This window comes from Taeniopygia guttata, chromosome W, assembly GCF_048771995.1.
Source record: "Taeniopygia guttata chromosome W, bTaeGut7.mat, whole genome shotgun sequence".
In the NCBI taxonomy this organism is placed as follows: domain Eukaryota; kingdom Metazoa; phylum Chordata; class Aves; order Passeriformes; family Estrildidae; genus Taeniopygia; species Taeniopygia guttata.
The window spans coordinates 2,102,855-2,116,291 of NC_133064.1; the positions used below are offsets into that span (position 1 = coordinate 2,102,855).

At 40.5% G+C, this 13,437-nt stretch overlaps 1 long non-coding RNA gene across 1 annotated transcript; it reads right to left on the bottom strand.

The window, feature by feature from the left end:
- Positions 1-3,438: 3,438 nt before the first annotated feature.
- On the bottom strand, positions 3,439-13,028 carry LOC121468056 (uncharacterized). Its single transcript, XR_005978812.2, has 3 exons — positions 12,239-13,028; positions 11,321-11,383; positions 3,439-3,942 (listed from the first exon to the last, which is right to left on the bottom strand). It is a non-coding gene; the product is annotated as an uncharacterized lncRNA (long non-coding RNA).
- Positions 13,029-13,437: the final 409 nt, after the last annotated feature.

Here is a 13,437-nt window from a genome sequence, read left to right on the forward strand (position 1 = left end):
ATGACACACGGATGCCTCTGCTATACTTGTGAAAAGCCTTGCAAATAGACACCATTTCTCACCCTACTGCCTGCAAAACCCCACCATGATAACTCTTAACTTGGTACCCTGCTCACTCTCCCACTCCTAGTCCCAATCCTCAACTCACCTGAAGCCTCAATCTCAGACATCATCTTTGACACAGGGCAGATCTCTTTTGGAACATGATCACTCTGCTGAAAAAATGCTGTACTCGACACAACCTGGAATTACAGGAAGTTGCACTCCTCCTAAAAAAAAAAAAAAAAAAAAAAAAAAAAAAGAAAAATTAGAGATTACAAAAGCACCACCCCTGAATGCACAACCCCAAATCATGAATTTAAATACTAACTGTGTTCAGTGTTGTTTTCCTCACAGTATCTTCAAAGCCTCTGTTGCATTAGAAGCCCAAAACACCTGCAGAGAACAAACAGAGATAAGCTGAAAGAGCCTCTTCACAAAAATGAGAGGAGAGCACTTACCCCAGTGGATCCCAAAGACAAAATGAAGCCTCTTAGCAAAGGCTGGGGTTAATATACCCCTGATTGGGCTGATTCAGAGCAGCTGTGGCTGTTTGGCTCCTCTGATTTGAGTTCAAGGGGAATAATGGGCTGGATACAGAAGAAAACTCTTCAGGGAAATGACAGCTGCTTCTCTGTGTCACCCTCCAGCTGCCCCTGTCCCCCTCAGCATCTCCCTGTGTCACCCACTGTCCCCTCCCCCTGTTCCTCCCTCAGCTCCCAGCCTCTGTCACCCTCAAACCCCCACAGTGCCCCTCAAGCTGCCCCTCAGCCTCTATGCCATGAAAAGACCCTAAAAAAACATTAAAATGCCCTAAAAACACCCTCATCCTCGCTATGTCCTAAAAACCCCACAAAATCATAAAAATAGGCTCAGAATACCCTTAAAATACAATAAAATTACCCTACTTTAAAAAAAACCCTAAACCACCCCTAAAAATCCCCAAAGAACCTTTAAAAATCCCTAAACATTCCTAAAAGAGCTCTAAAAATAGCCCCAAAATCCTTAAAACAGACTGATAAGACCCTAAAACCCATAAAACTTCCCTCAAAAAACCTAAAAATACTCTGGTCCTAAGAGTCCTCCACATACCCCCAATAGTCCTAAAAAAGCCCTAAAAATTTTTAAATAGTCTTAAAAAAGCCCCAAGAACACCCCAGAAAAAAAACCCATAGAAATTCTAATTAGTACTAAGAAAGCCCTTGAAGCACCTTAAATAAATCTTTTAAAAACCCTGAAAATACCCTAGAAGTAGCCTAAAACCTCCCAGAAAGTTCCTCAGGAGCTTCTGTGAGAAAACCCCTCAAACACCCTTTAAAAACACTTTAAAAAATACCTTAAAAAGTGCTCAGTCCCAGACACCATCCATGCCTTTTAATTAAAGTCACTGCCTGCAGCTGCTGGGAGGGTTCTGGGGCTGTCCCAGCATTAGGGTCACTGCCTGCAGCTGCTGCTGGGGAAAACTGGTGTTCTTGGGGTGCTGTTTGGGGTGAGCTTAGGGCTTGTTCAACTGTCACCCTCAGGCACCCTCCACTTTGTCCCTCAAGGCACCCCTTGCCTCTCAGGCTCCATGTGTCAACCTCCAGCTCCCCATTGCAGCCTCTCAGTGTCCCTGTGCTCCCCTTTTTACTCCTACAGACCCCTTCTGCCTCTTGGCCTCCTTGTGTCACCCTCCAGCTCCCCATTGCAGCCTCTCAGTGTCCCTGTGCCCCCCTTTTTACTCCTACAGACCCCTTCTGCCTCTCAGCCTCCTTGTGTCACCCTCAAGCTCCCCATTGCAGCCTCTCAGTGTCCCTGTGCCTCCCTTTTTACTCCTACAGACCCCTTCTGCCTCTCAGCCTCCTTGTGTCACCCTCAAGCTCCCCATTGCAGCCTCTCAGTGTCCCTGTGCCCCCCTTTTTACTCCTACAGATCCTTCTGCCTCTCAGCCTCCTTGTGTCACCCTCCATTCCCGCACCGCAGCCTCTCAGTGTCCCTGTGCCGCCTTTTTATTCCTGCAGACCCTTTCTGCCTCTCAGCTGCCCCCACCCACTCTACCTCCCTCAGCCCCAGGACCCTTTGTGACACTGTCTGGGAATCCAGGGCTTTGTAGGGCTCTCGCCGCCCTGGAACCCAGGCAGGGGTCAGGAACCCCCCTGTAGAGATCAGAAGTTCTGATTTTTTGCAGTCAGCTGCCCGCTCAGGGCCACAGGACTCGGAACGCAAACATCGGCTCTTTTACCTGGGAAAGAAAACTCACCAGTCCAGGTTCCTGATGTCAGTTTGTACGGCTCTTTTTGGACTCTCAGGACAGAACAAGTATGAGGTGGGGGCAGATCCTGTCTGAGTTTTATCCTGCGATGTTCGGATTTTTTGCAATCAGCTGCCCGCTCAGGGCCACAGGACTCGGAGCGAAAACATCGGCTCTTTTCCCTGGGAAAGAAAACTCACCAGTCCAGGTTCCTGATGTCAGTTTGTAGGGCTCTTTTTGGACTATCAGGACAGCACAAGTATGAGGTGGGGGCAGCTCCTGTCTGGGACTTATCCTTCGATGTTTGGATTTTTTGCACTCAGCTGCCGGCTCAGGGCCACAGGACTCGGAACGCAAACATCGGCTCTTTTACCTGGGAAAGAAAACTCACCAGTCCAGGTTGCTGATGTCAGTTTGTAGGGCTCTTTTTGAACTCTCAGGGCAGCACAAGTATGAGGTGGGGGCAGCTCCTGTCTGGGACTTATCCTTCGATGTTCGGATTTTTTGCAGTCAGCTGCCCACTCAGGGCCACAGGACTCGGAGCGCAAACATCGGCTCTTTTCCCTGGGAAAGAAAACTCACCAGTCCAGGTTCCTGATGTCAGTTTGTAGGGCTCCCCTGGGACTGTCAGGGCAGCACAAGTATGAGGTGGGGGCAGCTCCTGTCTGGGACTTATCCTTCGATGTTCGGATTTTTTGCACTCAGCTGCCGGCTCAGGGCCACAGGACTCGGAGTGCAAACATCGGCTCTTTTCCCTGGGAAACAAAACTCACCAGTCCAGGTTCCTGATGTCAGTTTGTAGGGCTCTTTTTGGACTCTCAGGGCAGCACAAGTATGAGATGGGGGCAGCTCCTGTCTGGGAGGACAGGAGCTCATCATCCTCTCATCCTTCCACTTGAGACAAGGCAGAAAAAGCCAACCCCTGCCTCATGATTGTTTCCTTTTAGACAGCTGAAGAGAACAATGAGCGTGAGCCTCCTCTTCTTCAGACCAAACAAGGCCAATTCCCCCAGATGCCCTCAGAAGACCTTCACCAGCGTCATTGCCCTTCTCTGAACTCACTCCAGCACTAAAATGACATTTTTTAAGTGAGTGGCCCAAAACGGAACAATATGTGAGGTGTGGCCTTACCAGTTCTGAGTACAGGGGGACAATCACTTTCCTAGGCCTACTGGCCACACTACTCTTGGTATCTGGGGCCTGGTAATTCAAAATTTGTAAACATTCTAAGGGTTCATGTGGGAAATAGGAAACTGCTCTAGTGTAAATAAACTTATGACTGACACTAAGTCTACAGTCAGCACAAACTGTAGTTCAATAAATACCTAAATCTACTAAAATCAGTGCAAAATATTTTTGAGCTGTTTTTTTTTTTCTAATTTGACCATCCTCTTCTTAAATAACTTTGCAGATGTACTTAACTTCATGTATCATAATTAGTTCCACTGATTTCAGTAGCATCTCTCTCAGGTACAATTCATATGCAGCTTAGTATCCATCTAAGTAACTTCCAGGCTTTCATTTGTTTTTGTCAAATTACACCAAAACACCCACAGCCGATATAGGTAAACATGCTTACATTACATGACACTTCTTACTTGGTCAAGGGCTGCGTTTTCCAATTTGTCTTTTGCAACAGATAGTTTTTGCTCCAGATCTGTTAGCTGTTGTGCCTGTGGGGATCAAGAAAAAAAGCTGATGCAATCTCCAATGCATTTTTTCATGTGAGAGAGGAAAGAACAGAAATTTTGCAAGTAATATATATGGGCTGGGTCAGATTTGCTTTTCCTGAGGAAAAAAAAAACCATTATGGCCGAATGTGCTCCATTGATGTGAATGCAAGCTTATAATAATTCAATGTCAATAGCAAAATTATTTCCATACTATAAAATATTTAAGATTATGCCATAATATCCTTCTGGAAAATTCAAGGTATTCAAATGTCTTTTAATAATTTTGTTCGTTTGTCTGATTTCCAGGTGCAATTTGAAAATTATTTTGTAGTTTTAGGCATTGTGATGCCAACATTAAGCTAATTGGGCATAAACAGACAAATTAGAAAACACCCAAACATTCTTGCATGCAGGCACCTTATGAAATTATACTACCTACTACTATACAAGGAGGTAACTCCAGATTTTTTTCCTCCATGTCTTTTCCTGGAAATAGAGAAGGAAAATGCACAAGACTAGCTAACTCATAGCAGGAAAGCAATTTGGGAGACTTGTGTTGGAAGTCAGGATCAGGCTAGTAGCCTGCACCCTGGGTGGAAGGACTTCTGGCTCTGTATAATGTATATGTCATTCATGGAGCACAGGAGTTCAGCAGAAGCTTTTTAAGTGAGTGGCCCAAAACAAAAAGCATCAGAAGATGCTTTTAAGTGTTCAGTAAATAAGGACAAGTATTTTCTCTCTCTTTCCCAAGGATATGTATGAACCCAGCCTGTTCACTTGAAGGAAATACATTCTCTGCAAGACTCTTCTGCTTCAGGAAAGCAGATTCCTGAAGTTGTCAGCCTTGTCATTAATAACACATTACTATGCAACCAAAAGGAATAAGGATTCTTTTGCTGTTGTACCTGCAAAAAACCCAGCCTAGCCGTTGTTTTCCCTGTTTGAAAAGGGAGCCATAGAGAAGGACACTGGACTAGCCACTTATCTTTTCTCTCTGAAATTCTGATTAGGTAAATATACATTTTGTATATGCAAAATAATAGGATAAAATTCTCAATTTTCAGATAAAGAGCACCACATTTTTATTTCAACCCAATGTTTGCAAGTGCATTTTCCCTCAACACCATTCCATGCCCTCAGGCTTCTGGAGTTCAATCCCAGCCAGAGAGTTTTTCTTGGCAGACCTTTCAAGATCTCCTGCACGCTGCTGATTGTAGCACAGCTTAATGGATAGCCACACTACGTAAATGCTATTTAGTGTAAATCCTGTAAGGTTAACTTGTTTTCTGCTGGGGTAATGACAGTCCTTCCAGCACATGGCATAGATGAGGTGGTGAGCTTAGGCAAGCCTGTAGTCCTCAGCAGACAGCTAATGTGATGTTCATTTGCATTAGGCATAGTCTGTTCTGCCAAATGAAATGTCAAAAGTCTGGAATTTTCAGTTCCCAACTCGTGTAAAGAACTGAGTAGCTGCATTTTAAATCAGGATTAGGCATTTATCTTCAGATTTATCACCAGAGTCACAGTTTCATTAGTCAAAACCAAACTTCCTTCAAAGTGCAAGTCAACTGTGACGTGGGAAAGTCTCTTGTGAATTGCTGTCCATAATTTACACTGCATCACATTCCTTACAGCTAACATCAGTCACTGCCACAACACACATATCAGACCATTGGTTTGACCCTTTAGTCTGGCAACAGAGAATTCACTACAGAAATAATCCTTCCACTTTATCAGTTTGCAAAATTTAAGTGGAGTTATTACTGATTTACTAGAGAAAAAAATACTGATATAAGAAATTGCTAGAATTCAGTAACTTTTTGGATTTTTTCCTAAATATGGTATACAGTATCACTCACAATAAACACGGCCACAGAAAATGTCTGAAAGACTGGACATTGACTCTATGTGACGCAGAGACACTTCTCATAGAACTAGACCAAGAAATTTCTCACATCATTAACGTTTTTATACGGTTACTTCTTATTTTTCAGTACAGCTATACAAATTAATACGCTCTCAATTAAAGAGAATCAAGATTTGAAAAACTGCATCATTTCAATTGCCACTAAAAAGGAAATTACACAAAATAACATATGACAAACATGAGGCTAGGATGGCAACTCTGATAGCGTGAGGAATTAGACTCAGATGGAAATGGTGAGGACCATACAACTAGGCAACTTCTTATTTCAGCACCATCAGATTTACAGTCTAAATCAGTGAAAAAAACAGAGCTACAGTCATGAATTAGAGGGTGTCTGGTTTCCTTCAATACATGCATTACATAGGCATCTGAAAGTCTTGGCAGTTGACAGAAAGCAGGCAGTGGTGGTTAGAATTGACTACTGTCTTGTTCTGGTTTGAAAACAAAACCAATGAGAGACTCCAAATCAAAAATACAGTTTATTAGGAAAAGTGAGAAAAGGAAACAAAATACCTGCAATAATACAAAAGAAAAACCACTGACAGAGTCAGAATATAACCTGATACCCTTTTTGGTCAGGGTTGGAATGGCTGCAGTCCTCCTGGAAACCCAGTGGAAAAGCCTGAGTTTGGTGTCCCAAAAACCCAAATTCTATCCAGTAAGGAATGCTTGGCTTCTCCCTCTGGGTGGAGCATCTCACAATGGGATGCTGTAACTGTTACCAGTCATGCAGTGACATTCCATATCACATTATCAGCTGTTATGCGGCATGATGAAGTCAGCCTGTAGCTTATAGAACTTATTATCCCTAATAATGTGTTGCAAGAGCTCTGGAAAAAAAAAAACAAAACAAAAAAACCAAAAAAAACCCTCTACTATTTAACATTGCATTTATGTGTATACCTGGTATTTTATAATAGTTTATTTAGTTCAGTCATGTCTTTCCTACACAGTTCTGGAAAACTTTCCAAGGGAGGCTGCACAAGATCCAGATGCTGAAAAACCACGCTGGATGAACAAACACACCCCAGACTAAAGATCCTGTCTGAAAGCAAGAGAAATTGCAGTATTCTCTCAGGGAAGTTGGTACAACAGGCCAAAAAGGAAACTGTTCCCAGTTTTTTCTTATCATCTCCTTCGAAGACTGAACTACAGAAATTCTATTTACCATTACAGGGCAATGTAAAAGTAGCAACAAAGATAAGAGCATTCTTTCTGAGCTAGACACATAAATGCACAAATAAAGTTATAGGAAAGTGACACGGCTTTTTTTTTTTTTTTTTTTTTTTTTTGCAAAGCTTTCTGCAAGGAAAACAGGAGTTTAATGGTACTTTGAACATAATGAAGAATGCTTTATGCTTTAAAATCTGTTAAATGGACTAGTTTTTCACATATGCAAAGTTAGCTGAATTCTGCAGCTGATAATTTTAATACGTGCAGAGGCAAATCATGGGGGAAGTGGATGTACATGAGGTGCTTTAGGATCAAGCCTAGTCACCAGAACTATACAAATAAAACTGTATTAGAAAGCCTGAAACTTGCATCTTCATATATGTGCCAGTACACAAAGGACTTCTGTAAAAATTTATCACAAATTAAAAATATGTAATCAATCATCACAAGCCCAGAAAGCAATCCTAATGTTTACACAAGTTGTCTGCCAAAGCAGGTGGTTTTCTGCTTGTTTTTTTCTTCCTTTGTTTTTCTTTTATTATTTCATCTCTTTCTCTGTATGTAATATGGAATCTCATTGCCTTCATTAGAGAAATAATTAATTTAAAATTCTGGGAAATCAGTTTACTGTGGCATGTAATTAACTTTGCTAATAGAGAAGGAAACACACACGGCATCAGTTTTACTTCAGAGGGAGGAATGGTACAGATATTTGCCAAATCCAGTCAATATGATGCAAAAATAATTTCACATAGTTTTGTATTTGACTCTACCACAGCAATTATTTAAATGATTTTCACATGTCAAATAATGACCTAGTCTGTGCAGAACTAGGTGTTTCAAAAAATGTGGGAAATAGTCTTGACTCTAAATTTGCAAGGGTGATATGGTCCTTAGCTCTTTAGAGGCATTGAGCACCCATAGTACATGAAACATTACTAAGGAGTACGAGAGTACTGAAGGTAAATTACAATCCTGTTACTTTGTGAAGCTGCACATCAAAGAAAGATGTGAATTCAAGAGTATCATCACAGAAACAAGCTAAAACAACTGTAAGGAGCAGCAGCAGAGGTTGTCAAGTGCCGGGAACAAGGTTCTCCACTACCCTCCCTCCTTCCTGCCCATTGCCCCTCTCTCCCAGTAATCCCCACTACAATTCCTGCCTGCCCTCTGCTTGCCATTCCTACCTGCACACCTCTGTCTTTGCTGCTCCTGACACCACTGACTCCAGCCATGCACTGGATGTGGCAGACATGCTCTGGTTTAACACTATTAACTGGGCACCTGGGGGCTCTGAACATGTGGAGAAGCCTCAGGGACTCCCCAGGGACTCCCCAGGGACTCCCCAGGGACTCCCCAGGGACTCCCCAGGGACTCCCCAGGGACTCCCCAGGGACTCCCCAGGGACTCCCCAGGGACTCCCCAGGGACTCCCCAGGGACTCCCCAGGGACTCCCCAGGGCCCAGAGCAGATCTTTGTTCAGTGCACACCCACCCTGACCACAACGTTTCAGCAGGAACTGATCATGTCTGTGTACCCAACTGCATCCCACATGGTTTGCTCCTCAGAAGAAGGTGCCCAATTATAAACCAGGCACTCATGGTAAATCCACCTACAGAGTACATATTAGCAGTTACCCGACTTGCTGTAAGCTAGTGTTTGCTAAGGTACTAAGCTGTGGTATTATTTGTTATAATAGCCAATCCTCTTTGCTTGCTTATTTAAAGTTAAATTCTACCATGGAACAAAGATTAAATACATTGTTAGGCCAGGTGCTGTTAGTTGCTACTCACATTTGAATTTTTTCTTGGTTTTCTAGGACTGCCTAGCAAGATACTTTCTCTTAGAATTTGAACAAAAAGTAAAAGAGATGAAGTGGTACATCAAATATGTCTGAACCTGTAGCAAAAGCCTTAGAAAAAAGCAAAGATATGCTCAAACCATACCACTGAAGCATGGTCACCTTTTAAGAGGAATATCAATAATACAAGGTGCGTGTATAAACTGACATTCGAAATCATTGCTGGATTTATTTTTACTCATCTCTTATTACTATCATATATACACGTATGCATTTTGTGAACAAAAAACCAAACTATTTTTATTTTTTCCTATTTTAGTAAAACATGAGCTTTCTTCCAGAGCAATACAGCCTAATAATGGGAAGACAGTTAATGAAGGAGAAGCAATTTAAAAAAGAAGCGGTCTGTGATGTCTGAAGCAAATGCAGACCTCAATCTAGCAGAGAACCTAAACTTAGAAGTACTTCATTCAATCAGGGGTTTAGGATGATAATTGAAATTATTGCAATCAGAGTAGTGTCATTCATAATTAGTAAGTAGCTACGTACAAAGGCAGTGATAAAATTAAGAACATTCAGTGGCAATTTTTATTAATAATTTCTTGGTTTTCACATTATAATACAAAATCAAATTTTAACTTGGGTCAATTCTTTAAGGATAACATGCTAAATGCTTTAAGGGACTGAGATCTGAAAAAGACACAGAACCTCAAATTACGATCTCAGCAGAGATACAGACAAGCTCTATAGCCTTGGGTGCATAAATTCATTTTTGTGATGCTCATTACTTATCTGTTCCATGGCTTTATATCGCATAGGGAGAGTTTTGAAAATATAAACATACACACATATGCTCCCTAATTAATCAGCTAGATTGTAAAACACTTTGAAAACATAAGTAGTGTAAGCAAGATATGATAAAGGAGATATGATCTACCAATTCACTGGAATGTTCAAGAAAAAGCTGCCTTTCCCCCATTTTCTCTTCCTCTCCCACTTAATCCCCAGAGGTCCAGTTCAGACCAGAGCCATTGACAGTAATAAGTACCAGAATTTAAGAAATAGTTTCTTGAGGTCTATTATGTAAAATAAAAATCAAACAATCCCTCCCTATTAATTTCACATATGCCTGCAGAATTAATCCTTCAGAGAAAGACTTATTTTGAATGGACATGAACTGCAGCTTTCCTCGATGCCCTTTAGAAATCTAATAGCCTGCAGCTTACATCCTTCTGGTGAACTGCTCCAAGAAGCTTGCAGTCTTCAGATCTACATGGAGAGCAGACTTCCCTGAAATCCTCAGTAAGCCACACAGAAGATAAAGTTTAGCGGGATGGGAAGGGAGTGGCAGGGCAAAAGGTAAAAGCCCAGTAACGTGGAAGTAGCTAGCAGCCAGGATTTTACCCCACACATTCATGCTGTGCCAACAGGAAGACTGCCCATTTCATTTATCAGAAAGAGTAACAGCTTCATAAACTTGGACTAAACCTATGCATTAAAAAAACAAAAACAAAAACCAAAACCCAACCAGAAAAAAAAAAAAAAAAACCAAAAAAACCCCAGACAAAGAGCAAGCAAGCAAAAAAAAAAAAAAGCACAGAAATCACACTGTTGTTTCAACGGCCCACTCTATTACTCTGTATTTCTCTGTATTTACGTATTCACAGCACTATAGATACAATAGAGAAACAGCAGAGAGAGTTAAACGCTTCCAGAAGACAATCTGGAACTCATAGTGACATGAATGACTTGTAAGTAATTCTAGGTCTAGTAACTTGGAAGAAGACTACTTCATGTCCATCCTTTGTGCTGGGAATAGATAAAGGGACTACTCCACTAACAGTCATCAGTCAGATGACCCACATCTCTCTCCTCTTCCTTTTAACAGGGATTAGCTTCTCCCTGTGTTAACAAGGACTAGACACCCTTCAGCAATGTCTTTATGTTTTGTCCTGTCCTCCTTTATTGTAAAAATTTTTATTCTTTTTTAAAATGTGCTAGCTAGTGCAGACTATTGATTTGGATTGTTTTAGCAGCAGATGTTTCTTTTTTCTTAAATCTTAAGACCTAAGGAACACTACATTGCTCAAGCTTATCATGAACACAGAGATTTACTTTAAATGTTAACAATAGTTGACTTTGCCATGGAAGAGTGCTAATTAAAGGAAAAACAAGAAGCAGCTGTAAAATATGATATCATTCAGTTAAAAAGATGACTTTACAGAAGGTATGGAATAGGGCAACAGGTTTTATTCATCAGCAGTACCCTAGAATTTTGCTTTTTGCAAGCACAAAAATATATTATATTTCTGAAAATCCATTATGGTATTAAGTCTGTCTTGATGTTTTGAGTTCTTTTCAGAACAAACTTCTTCCTGAGAACTGCAATAATAAAGGCAGCTACCATATTCCTACTTCGCTACGATGCTGTATAAATGCTAATATACTTTAGCTAACTATAGTGAAATAAAACTTACCTTAAAAATCAAATCCTTTTTCCCATAACGAAGCTCTTTCAGCTGGGCTTGGATCTTTTTTGACTGAAAATGAAGATAATCAAATCAGGTTTTGGGTTTTTTTAATTTTAAATATTAAAAAAAATTATGTGAATTCTGAGAACAGCAGAACCTAGATCAGATTTATAATGTAGAATGTCCCCCTCCAAATAATTGTCGATTGCTTTTCCAGCTTCACAAGTCAAACCAACCAAAAGTACTGAGGAAAATGCAAAAGAGCACACACCCAACTAAAGCACATACCTGAGTTAGGACTGTAAAGAACAGCAGCTGGGCTTACACATTTTGGACATGAGCTGTTATTAATACTTGCCATGAAGCATAACTGAAGGCATCAACTTCAAAGTAAACAATCTTATTCTTAGAAGCAAAAAGGCTCCATAGGCTTATAAAAGTCTTTGTAAAGATCAGGGTGTTGCAGGTGTAACTACTTTGGAGCTACCTTCTCAGTTTGTAACCATGCCCTTGAAAGTACAGGCATAGTTATGCTTATTTATATCAGTTTAAGCTGACATTTACTTTATATATTGCTAAATATATCCTTAAAATAATTCTAAGTAGTAGTCTATATATTATTTTATTAATTGAAACAAAAGAAATAGAAATTGATTTTTTGTACTAAACTCAACTATTCAAGGAACATTATTTCACCATTTATCCAAGCATCCTCTCAAAGTAATAATTTGTTTTTAATAAAATACACAACCCCAACTGATAAACAATACACTCTCTTGTATTAATTCATGCCAAATGTTTCGAAGTCCTTGGAATGGATTAGAAATCTGTTTCACATTTACTGAAAGAGCATTCCATAAACATAATATATTACAAAAGGAGTATATCTTAAGTTGGAATTTTAAAAAAGATTTTATTTCTTACCAATTGATGCAGTCCAATTCAGTGACAGATGTTTGGGAAGGATGAATGAATCTAAGGAATGGTATTCTGTAAAATCTGAAACTAATAGCAAAGATCAGTGCAGCAAAATTCTTTGAAACAATTTTGATTTTGAAAAACTTAAGAAAAACATTTCTAACCCTGAGAATTTACCAGAAACTTGACTTTCTAAGTACTGATCTCAAAAGGCAGAGACTCTAATGAAGAAAATGCTTTCAATCATCATTAGGAAAATTTTAGTACAGAGGAAATTTTTTATGCTTTGGTTTCTTTCTGGCAAGGTGCAATAACCTTAAGAGCAATTATAGATCCAAAAAACCCAGACTAAAGTAATGTGAATAAATCAGATTCACATGTAATAACTTTTTTTTTTGAAATTAAAAGAGAAATAAAAGGAATGCTTATATGATTGCAGGTACTTCTACATTGAGGAATTTGCCAAAAACAGGATCTTTCTTCCCCTGAAATAAAGAAGGATTCTGGAAATCACTAATAATGGATTGTTCCTGTCTCAACTTCAAAACAAGCCTTTGGCAATTCCTGGCTTAGTGTAGACAAGGAGTTCACGTAAATGAAATCAGTTTTATATATGTTATAGATGCATATATCTATAGAACTTTATCATAGGCACGCCTAGATGACTTTATCAGTCTAAAACTAGAGTTTGCAACTTGCTTTCTAATACATTTGAACTGCTTCTTGTGAAGTCACAAAAATAAGTTGGGATGACAGCACTTCAGGAACACTCACCATATAAGCATAATAAATATATTTTTTCTACTCATATGTGTTCTTGTGTATATATAAAATACACCAGGACCTCAGTACAAAATACTTTGATGCAAATTTTTTTGGGTACATGAGATTTAGAACAGAGAGGAATCTTCCTTAGCTCTTCTGCGTGCAAAGCACCAAGCTTGTTTCCTGACCAGAGCTTGTTTTTGAGGCTCGGGCCGCCCGAGCCGCCGCCGCCCCCGCCCTGCGCCCACAGACACCGCCCCGCGCGCCGCTCGCGGTGCTGCTGAGCCCACAGCCCGTGTGCACGGCACCGGAACCGCCGCGGAAAATCCCGTCGGGGGGCGCCGGCGTTGGGGACCATTCAGGCAGTGTAGAAAAAACAGACACGGGTCCTCGAATGCCGACGTCCTCTTTTTCGCGCCATCTCGAGAAGGTCAAGCGAG